This window comes from Pinus tabuliformis, chromosome 7 (genome assembly GCF_031772625.1).
Source record: "Pinus tabuliformis cultivar Carrire ecotype Pingquan chromosome 7, CPIR1, whole genome shotgun sequence".
Taxonomy (NCBI): domain Eukaryota; kingdom Viridiplantae; phylum Streptophyta; class Pinopsida; order Pinales; family Pinaceae; genus Pinus; species Pinus tabuliformis.
In genome coordinates this window covers 1403818469-1403829424 of record NC_142293.1, presented here as the reverse complement: position 1 = coordinate 1403829424, position 10956 = coordinate 1403818469, and the positions used below count along the sequence as shown (strand labels likewise).

At 39.7% G+C, this 10956-nt stretch overlaps 3 pseudogenes; all 3 read left to right on the top strand.

Moving 5' to 3' along the window:
• Positions 1–3615: 3615 nt before the first annotated feature.
• LOC149252905 (5'-adenylylsulfate reductase-like 5) lies at positions 3616–4348 on the top strand (annotated as a pseudogene).
• A 278-nt stretch (positions 4349–4626) lies between these two features.
• LOC149252904 (uncharacterized) lies at positions 4627–5684 on the top strand (annotated as a pseudogene).
• Positions 5685–9542: 3858 nt separating this feature from the next.
• Positions 9543–10194, top strand: LOC149252903 (5'-adenylylsulfate reductase-like 5 pseudogene; annotated as a pseudogene).
• The last annotated feature ends 762 nt before the right edge of the window (positions 10195–10956 follow it).

The following is a 10956-nucleotide window of genomic DNA, read 5'->3' as shown; positions in this document are numbered from 1 at the left end:
ATAGGCAAGGACAGGAGAATTGGTTGATATTGCAGCTGAAGGTACCCCACAAGAACTTCTCACCAACATGGAACCAATGGAGGAAGACAACTCGAATGAAGAAGAGGTCATGGCTGCCCTGACCATAGAAATAATGGAGGAGGAGGAACCAAGACGAGAAGAGCTCGGAGCTGGGAGAACCATGGAAACTACAGACGAAGTTCTAGGAGAACTAGGGCATGAGGTTGGCACTGCTCCACAAGAACCAGCATCAAGCTTGGGACCAAACATTGTACAAGCACGGAACGTGATCCAGAATAGAATTTTCAAAGGCCAAAATGAAGATCCCTACCAATTTTTCTTTTTCTCTTTTATCCCAAGAGGAGCGAGGGTATCTCGTTCCCCCCGGTGCACATATGACGATATCGTCGTTCCCCCTGCCTTGAAATTTGATGAGTTTACTAGAAGAAGAGGTGTTAGAGGATTGTTGACTGTGGACTCCCAACAGGACCCTTTTGAAGGATAGCTCAGAGAAAAGGAGCCTTAAACATCACAAAGACGACAACTGGGTGGGATAGATGTTGCCCAGATGATAAGCATCTCGGAGCCTAAAAGAGAAGAAGAGGTAGATATCCTCGAGGAATGGGAACCTGGAGGGGTTCCAGTAGAAATATTAATGGATGATCATCTCACAAGGGCACCAACAATCATAGTGATCACACAAAAAAAGGAGGCAGTTGTTGGTGAAGAGGAGGGACCAAGCAAAGTCATCCCGACAAATGAGCCAGTGGTAAGGCTAGGCGAGAAGGCTATGAAACAAGAAATAATTGAGGAAGAATGACCAATGGAAAGAAACCTGACAGTCGACGTAGCAAAAGCTTTCCCAGGGGATTTACCACCAGCTGAACCAGTTGCAGAAGCTGAAGAGGTTTTGGTTAAGCAAGAATGGGTGGAGTTGTGTGAACAACAAAGACTATTTGTCAGACAAAAATACCAGCTACAATTCAGAGAAACAATGCAACTCAAGACAGAGGTTAGGAAGTTGACAAAATAGGTACATAAATTACAGAAGCAGGTGAAGAAATACAAGCGGCAGGCCAAAAAGTCTCAAGCCACAGTATTGAAGCAGGGACTCAGGTGGACTAGATAGCCACAACTTCTGTTACCACTGAAACAGAACCAGTCGAGCAACTATTTGAAGACTATGAATATGCCCTAACAACTGAAGTGTAGACTTGGAAATCCACTGCAGCATGGTATCAAAGGGAGGTAAAAAGAACTCAGGAACGAGCCTCCACAACCACTTTTGAATATGTGGAACATATAGATTTCATGAGGTTGAGGCATGCAAAGCAACAACTCAAGATGGAGTAGCTGGAAGGGAAAGTGGCAAAATTGAGAGCTGGTAAGGAGTAGATGTTTAATTTAGCACAAGCACTGATGGCATGTCATTCCCCTACTTCTTGTTATTCTTTATTCTTGCCTGAATGTTTTCTTTTCTTCTCCATGGAGAGCATCAAGAATGAAATCAGTTATGAAATAGAAGACGATGTACAATTCCTCTGCATATTGAGGAGCCATGATTTTCCAACTCAACATTTGATGTGTGAGTTTTACATGCATGTGTATCTACTGTGCACAGATAGAGGATTAAACGCAGTCCCATACATGGGAGATTCATCTAAGGGCTCTCACCTCTTACACTTTTAATCAGATCAGTTGGCAGAAGGCTTTTAATACATTTGAGTCCAATCAGGTTACAAAGCACTTTATAGTAAGAGGAGAACATGAAAGGTCAATAACCATGTTGAATAAGTACAACACCTTTTTGGGAATTGCGAGAAACAAGGAAAGAATGCTAAGAACACGAAAATAGTGCCTTGATCTCTGTGTCAAATAATTAGTCATGTTTCAAGATGAAGCCCTTGATTGCTGTCAGAAATGATGGATGATGTCACCTACAACTATCCGGAATAGGGAACTATTTGGAGCATCGAATTTTGCACGAGCACTCAACAGAGTGCCAAGGCATGTGGCATGTGTCCAAACATGTGGGGACCGGTGGATGGGGATCCTGTTCCAGTTCCCCACCATCTAGTTGCCAATGGAAAATTACACCCCAGCATATAATGTTCCGAGTGATTGGTGGAAGGAAATCCTCCTCTCAGAAGGTTTTAAGGTTCCAGGGATAGAGATGGCCGAAGAGTATAATCTCGCTCAACTACACGAATTCAACACTCTGCATAACCCAGACCTGTAGTGGTGGTGAGCTGCATGAGGACATGCAAAAGGCCAGTTGGGGGGAGATGTTGGGCATCAAATCGGGCTATCTTTCTGCTACATTTCCATCCCTATTTTTGTCCTTTTTCCACTTATTCATTTGTATGTACTATGCTAAATACGCAAGGTAATTACCCCTTTCCTATCTATTGGAATATTTTATTAATGAATTAAAGTCATGGGGTTTTGCCTATTCACAACACTAAAACACATGCTTGACCGCAACTTCTGGAGAATAGGTATTGATCTTTTAGTGTCCCATAGTAGATCCATATTTCACAGCAACAACTAGCCATAAGGAAGCTGTTATCACTTAAGAATTCTAATTTCAAAATCGCTCACATTAGTTTGATGCGCCTAAATCCTTTTAGCAGTTTCGCAGCGCAACATGTTTTAGGTGATTTCGTAGCGGAAAACACCAATTTTGCACTAACTGCACTACGAAATGGGGAATTCATGCTGATCCATAGCACATCTCACCCCAGCTGTCATATTTTCTGCAAGAATTTTACGGGGATAACATGTGCAAAGTTTTACATGTCGGTCTTGACACGTGTTCTGTAGCCTTCAAATTTGATTTTGCCTGTACTAATCAAATCGAGATTTCCATCCAAAACCAAATTTGAAAATTCTCTACTAAGACCGAAACTTATGATTCTGGTTTCGATTTGTGATCAATCCGGACGTATGACTTCTGGGAAGAATGGACTCTTGTCACTTTCCTTTGTTTCTAATTTGCAAAATGTCTTGAAGAACAGAAAGATCAGAAAGGCACAATGCTTGGAGTAGATACAGAGGCCGTACCACCTCCACATTACAGAGATTGCAGTAGCTCGAAAATTGAGGGGTTGATTTCAGAAATCTTTGTTCTAAATTGCCACGTGAAAATGAATCACCGAAAGGTGATATAGATCATAAGAAAAGGCCAGCCTCACCACCAGAAGGGAATTCAAAACCCAAGGTAATTGATCGAGAATATGCTGAGGTAGTTTTTTCACAAAGACCTCACGATGGTGACTTTGAAAAGCTTGGGAATAGTTTCAGGCAACTGGGATTTTGCATGGTAGAGGTTGGACTTTTATTAGCTCGACTATGTGATCGGGCTATTGGTGGTATAGATCTAGAGAACACAATATTGGAATCTTCCACAGCCAAGGGTCATCTCATCCACTATCATTCACTCAGTGAAAGAATTCCGTTGATGAACTCTGTAAATACAAAGAGAACTAAAAAAAAAAGGGCTTTCTGCTAAGGATGTTGGATTTCAATTGGGATGTGCACATTCAAGAAACTGTTTGCCAGTGAGTTCAGACCAAAATATCGAAGGGAAAGGTCACCACGCTGTGCTTGAAAAGAATGCTTCATTTCATAAGCAGACTGACATATTGCCCGTGCCCTTCTTTGCCTGAAGTGGCCTTTGTATGGCCGGAAAAATGCATGGCTGCTGACTTTGAGTCATCTGAAACTCCCGTCTTTCACCCTTCCAGAGTTAGTGAGCTTGATGATGTATCATTTGAAAGAGCCTTGGATATGCTACGTTATCATGATGCCCACATGGCGGTGCTGTTTCATGCTTCATGGTGTCCATTTTCAAAGTTATGTCGATCTTTATATGATGACCTATCTTCAATGTTTCCAAAGATTTACCATGTAGCTGTAGAGGAGTCTGTTCTAATGCCCAGTGTTCTTTCGAGGAATGGAGTTCATAGTTTTCCATCTCTCTTTCTACAGAACCAGACATTAAGGCTACACTATCGTGGATTAAAAGACCTTGATTCACTTGTACATTTCTATAAGGAGATTACAGGTCTTATTACAGGTCAAACGGTGTCGGTTAAGGCGTATTTGGCATGTAAATTTGGCACTCCTGAGTGACAGTACACCACTTATTTTGAAGCATGCACTGCACATGCTCAACTTGAATAGAATTTGGTGTCATTTAAAGTTTTCAAAGACAAGAAACTTTCAAGAAGGTGCTAAGAATGCAAGAGTATGGGCATCTCTGGCCTCTGTTTCTCTTGGTTAAGGCCCAGTACATAGACCAGAGTCCAGCTGTTCTGAAAATAGGGAAATGTGGTCTAGGACATGATGAGACAGGGATTCTTTCATTTGTAGATTCTCACAGTGGCAAAGAACTTGAATCTTATAGGCTTTCCTATCCCATATCTCAAGTGAATCCTCTGCCAATGATAGATTCAACTGAGCAACGGCTACATCTTTTTGTTGATAACAATACAAGGCCACACTTGTTTCCTAGAACCAATGAAGCACTGACTATGTTTTTTAAACAGATTTCAAATATTCACTTATATTTTGTTGATATAGGAAAATAGATCAATCCAAGGTTATGGTATCAACAATTAGGACATGTCAGATATGGTGTTTAAGGATTATTGCTTCAAAACTAGAGAACTGTGGTCTGTATTGTTTCCTTCTGAATTGGAGAAAATTGTTGCCACTGTCACAAAAATCTGAATGAGGTGTGGAATGTCTATAGTGTGCTCAACTATTTACAGGCTCTTGTTGAGAAGTCTGAGATCATCCAGATCCTAGAGGAAGAGAAAGAAGGTAATTTAACATTTACTGCAACTGATGGATATGACTACAATGGAGGAAGCAATGTTCTGAAGGTTCTGGGATACTTTAGTATTATTGGTCTACTTCGTGTACATTGCCTTCTTGGAGATTATTACAGTGGACTCAAGTGCTTGGCAGCTATAGATGTTAACCAGACAGGTGTCTACAATTCAGTGATTGGAAGCCATATCACAACTATTTATTATTATAGATTCGCCAACCTTATGTTGAGAAGGTATGTTGAGGCAATACGGGCCTTCAATCAAGTTCTGTTGTATATAATAAAGACCAAACAGTTCCATCAAAAGTCTCCACAGTTTGACCAAATTCTGAAGAAAAATGAACAGATGTATGCTCTATTGGCTATATGCCTCTCTATCTGTCCACAAATGAAGCTTGTTGAGGAAAATGTGAACAATCAGCTGAAAGGGAAGTATGGGGAGAAGATGGCAAGAATGCAGAGAAGTGATGAGGCTGTGTATGATGATTTTTTTTTATATGCCTGTCCTAAATTTATTACTCCTTCAGTACCAAACTATGATGAAGCTCTTGTAAAAAATAACCAGGATGCATATAGGCATCAGTTGAAGCTGTTCTTATCAGAAGTTATGACATACAAGCATAAGACTCATGCAATTGATCATGAGGGAGGAATTATATCAAATGTAGATGTTGACTTTTATATTGATGAGGATATTGTTCATATTGTTGAATCAAAGTCTTCAAAGCTATACGCTGATAATTTTATGCATCACATTATCAAGTGTGAAGAGATTATTAGTGATTTGGACAGAGTAAGCTTGAATAAGATGGTTGCTGTTTTTGCATTATGGAAATGCCAGCTGTAATGAGGTCAAACATCCAAATTTTGTAATTAGAGAAGAGTAGTCTTAAGCCATGAACAGTGGCGATCATTTAGTTATGAAAGGAAGACTGTGCTTTTGAAATTACACAGCAGTTTCGTAGCGCGCTACGAAACTGCTGTAGCTGCATGTTACAATTCAGTTGATCAATTATAGTCAACAAAGCGGCAAATCTTTTGAAAGGTTTTTGTCATCACACAGGTACATGAAGCGGTGGACAGCACATCAAGAACGTGGCAGTCTGATCTATTTTGGGTAATTAAAGGATAAAGGCATGCTTCTTTGGATTCGAATATTTTGAGGCAAACCAAGGACCGACAAACAGAGGCAGTTTCCTATATTTCAGGGTATTGGAAAGGATGTGTCATTAAAGATCAAACATGGAGCGTTGAACATCCATTACAGCCAAACTAAAGAGGAGCAAAGTGTCAAAGAATGAGGATCATTGTAATTAAAGTCATTATGCATAGAAAATAGAGTTAGAGTCATAGTTAATTTAGAACTCTTGAAAACTCCAGTTAGCACTTTATTGTATTTAATAGTTAGTTGCATAGCTGATAGGTGTCATTAGAGGTAGTTATCGAATTCCCCTCATGCTGGAGGAGGAAGCTCGAATTAGTTAGAATAAGGATTCTATATATAGCTGAAACAGCAATGTAATGAAGGTTGGAAATTTTATAACAGAGTACTGTTTTGGCTTATGTAAAGACAGAGTTCAGTAATATAAGTTGACTGCTTTTCTTCTCAGGATTCATGAGAGATTTCTATGTTCAGAATGTATGATTTTATCTTTTCCTTAATGTCTTTTACAGTTGCATAGGTGTACAATCACTCAGAATTCACTGATTGTGCTCTGATTTCCTGTGTGCATTTATGAGCTGTGGTTCCATATGTGTTGTGTTCTGAACATCTAAATGTTAAATGCCCTGACTTCTATGTAGAGGCAGTATCATGGTTTATTGAATTATGGTTGACTCCATAGGCCCAATGGAAACTAGTTTAATGCTTGTCCAGCCTTCATATTTGTTAATGTTATTCCACAAGAGTTAGCCATCTTATTAATATTCAAAATCAATAACCCTTTGAGAGAGCCCTCTCAGGCTAAGGAGGCTAAGCCTTAGTCAAAAGATTGGTTTGAAATAGTTACTTGAAGTCTTCCTGGTTTGCAGCCTTCCAGGGCTTCATTTTGAGATAACATTTTGGTGCGTCTGCCGGGAGTCTGAAGATTATTCATTCCCGAAATTAAGAGGTTGAACTTCTGAAGGTAGCAGGAGCTCAGACATCTATTTGAGGCTGTAAAACTACCTTGGCGACTCCACACATCAAATAACAAATTAGAAGGTGACTCCACTGCTAGAAGATCAGTAGCTTGATGAGGTTTCAAAATGAGTTCCACTGCAAGAATGAATGCCAGGTATGCTCCTATGAATCGGTCTCATATCCCTGGTTTTCCAAATCCTATGCCAGAGGTTGATTGGTTAGATGATCTTCCAATATTCAAAGATGAAAAGAAGGATAATGCTGCTCTCCATTTGGTTAAGTTCCATATGCATGTACGCAGTCTTAAGGTTCATTTCCCTGAAGATTGTCTCATGAAAATGTTTATGACCACTTTAGAAGGAAAAGCATGGTCTTGGTATAAAAGTCTGGAAAATGGTTCAATATATTCGCTTGCTAGTTTTCATGATGAATTCTGTGAAATGTATAAAGAAGGTTATCCTTCCTTATTGATGCTTAAAGATTGCTGTAGACATTCTTTAAGTCTTATTCAGTACTTGGAAGATTGTTATGATGATGATGAATTTATGGATGAAGAAATTTTAGAGGCTCTTCATAACAATGCATTCCAGCACCGAGAAGAAAGTATAACATCTCATGAAACGCAGCATGAAGATCAGCAGGGGTTTATTTGTGAAAACCATGTTTCATCCTTTGATGTTGATGTAGAGATGCAGCAGATTTGTCAGGCTTCAGATCATTATGAGTATGAAATAGATTGCAAACAGCAAGAAGAAGTACTGGAAGATAGCTTTTACGACCCTCAGGCAGAGGAAAAGGTTGGTTTTTTATGTCAAACTTCTCAGCAGCTTACAGCAATAACTGATCATAAGAAAGAGGAAAATTACATTGTTTGTAGGCAGCATTCAGAAAAGCAGTTTGATAGCATGTCAAAAGAATCTTGTGTGGTTGAGAACCAGCTGTCTAAAGATGTAGAATGTTATGATGATCATCAACATAACCATGTATTCTTTGACCCTATAAGTGAATATATGGACAAGCTTTGCACTCCGGTCTTTCATTTTCATTTGTATTATGAAGATAAAGTATATTATGAGTTGATGTGGTCATCTCACTACCATGGTTATTTTGAGGTTGAATGCAGTCAAGAGCCTCCAATATCAGAGAAGACAATTGATTGGCTTTATTGGAAATATCATGTTGCTTGAGCTACAAGTGGAGCTTGCAGCTGATAGGGTAGGTAGGTAGGAAAGTGCAAATAAGCTCAAGGTGACTGAGCATTTTTTTTTTTTTCAGTAGCGGTAGATTTCTTTTTCCCACAGTGATCATCAAGTTTAAGCCCGAGGTGAAGGCCCAAGAAGCTGGAAAGGGATGCTTGTCAAGCAAATTTCTGTTTGTCATAAATGGATAAGGCACTGGACCTGCGAGTTCTTAGTGTACTACAGGAGCACACTATCCCAAGTGGAGCCACTGTTATCACTTAAGAATTCTAATTTCAAAATCGCTCACATTAGTTTGATGCGCCTAAATCCTTTTAGCAGTTTCGCAGCGCAACATGTTTTAGGTGATTTCGTAGCGGAAAACACCAATTTTGCACTAACTGCGCTACGAAATGGGGAATTCATGCTGATCCATAGCACATCTCACCCCAGCTGTCATATTTTCTGCAAGAATTTTACGGGGATAACATGTGCAAAGTTTTACATGTCGGTCTTGACACGTGTTCTGTAGCCTTCAAATTTGATTTTTCCTGTACTATTCAAATCGAGATTTCCATCCAAAACCAAATTTGAAAATTCTCTACTAAGACCGAAACTTCTGATTCTGGTTTCGATTTGTGATCAATCCAGCAGTATGACTTCTGGGAAGAATGGACTCTTGTCACTTTCCTTTGTTTCTAATTTGCAAAATGTCTTGAAGAACAGAAAGATCGGAAAGGCACAATGCTTGGAGCAGATACAGAGGCCGTACCACCTCCACATTACAGAGATTGCAGTAGCTCGAAAATTGAGGGGTTGCTTTCAGAAATCTTTGTTCTAAATTGGCACGTGAAAATGAATCACCGAAAGGTGATATAGATCATAAGAAAAGGCCAGCCTCGCCACCAGAAGGGAATTCAGAACCCAAGGTAATTGATCGAGAATATGCTGAGGTAGTTTTTTCACAAAGACCTCACGGTGGTGACTTTGAAAAGCTTGGGAATAGTTTCAGGCAACTGGGATTTTGCATGGTAGAGGTTGGACTTTTATTGGCTCGACTATGTGATCGGGCTATTGGTGGTATAGATCTGGAGAACACAATATTGGAATCTTCCACAGCAAAGGGTCGTCTCATCCACTATCATTCACTCAGTGAAAGAATTCCGTTGATGAACTCTGTAAATACAAAGAGAACTAAAAAAAAAAGGGCTTTCTGCTAAGGATGTTGGATTTCAATTGGGATGTGCACATTCAAGAAACTGTTTGCCAGTGAGTTCAGACCAAAATATCGAAGGGAAAGGTCACCACGCTGTGCTTGAAAAGAATGCTTCATTTCATAAGCAGACTAACATATTGCCCGTGCCCTTCTTTGCCTGAAGTGGCCTTTGTATGGCCGGAAAAATGCATGGCTACTGACTTTAAGTCATCTCAAACTCCCATCTTTCACCCTTCCAGAGTTAGTGAGCTTGATGATGTATCATTTGAAAGAGCCTTGGATATGCTACGTTATCATGATGCCCACATGGCGGTGCTGTTTCATGCTTCATGGTGTCCATTTTCAAAGTTATGTCGATCTTTATATGATGACCTATCTTCAATGTTTCCAAAGATTTACCATGTAGCTGTAGAGGAGTCTGTTCTAATGCCCAGTGTTCTTTCGAGGAATGGAGTTCATAGTTTTCCATCTCTCTTTCTACAGAACCAGACATCAAGGGTGCGCTATCGTGGATTAAAAGACCTTGATTCACTTGTACATTTCTATAAGGAGATTACAGGTCTTATTACAGGTCAAACGGTGTCGGTTAAGGCGTATTTGGCATGTAAATTTGGCACTCCTGAGTGACAATACACCACTTATTTTGAAGCATGCACTGCACATGCTCAACTTGAATAGAATTTGGTGTCGTTTAAAGTTTTCAAAGACAAGAAACTTTCAAGAAGGTGCTAAGAATGCAAGAGTATGGGCATCTCTGGCCTCTGTTTCTCTTGGTTAAGGCCCAGTACATAGACCAGAGTCCAGCTGTTCTGAAAATAGGGAAATGTGGTCTAGGACATGATGAGACAGGGATTCTTTCATTTGTAGATTCTCACAGTGGCAAAGAACTTGAATCTTATAGGCTTTCCTATCCCATATCTCAAGTGAATCCTCTGCCAATGACAGATTCAACTGAGCAACGACTACATCTTTTTGTTGATAACAATGCAAGGGCACACTTGTTTCCTAGAACCAATGAAGCACTGACTATGTTTTTTAAACAGATGTCAAATATTCACTTATATTTTGTTGATATAGGAAAAAAGATCAATCCAAGGTTATGGTATCAACAATCAGGACATGTCAGATATGGTGTTTAAGGATTATTGCTTCAAAACTAGAGAACTGTGGTCTGTATTGTTTCCTTCTGAATTGGAGAAAATTGTTGCCACTGTCACAAAAATCTGAATGAGGTGTGGAATGTCTATAGTGTGCTCAACTATTTACAGGCTCTTGTTGAGAAGTCTAAGATCATCTAGATCCTAGAGGAAGAGAAAGAAGGTAATTTAACATTTACTGCAACTGATGGATATGACTACAAAGGAGGAAGCAATGTTCTGAAGGTTCTGGGATACTTTAGTATTATTGGTCTACTTCGTGTACATTGCCTTCTTGGGGATTATTACAGTGGACTCAAGTGCTTGGCAGCTATAGATGTTAACCAGACAGGTGTCTACAATTCAGTGATTGGAAGCCATATCACAACTATTTATTATTATAGATTCGCCAACCTTATGTTGAGAAGGTATGTTGAGGCAATACGGGCCTTCAATCAAGTTCTGTT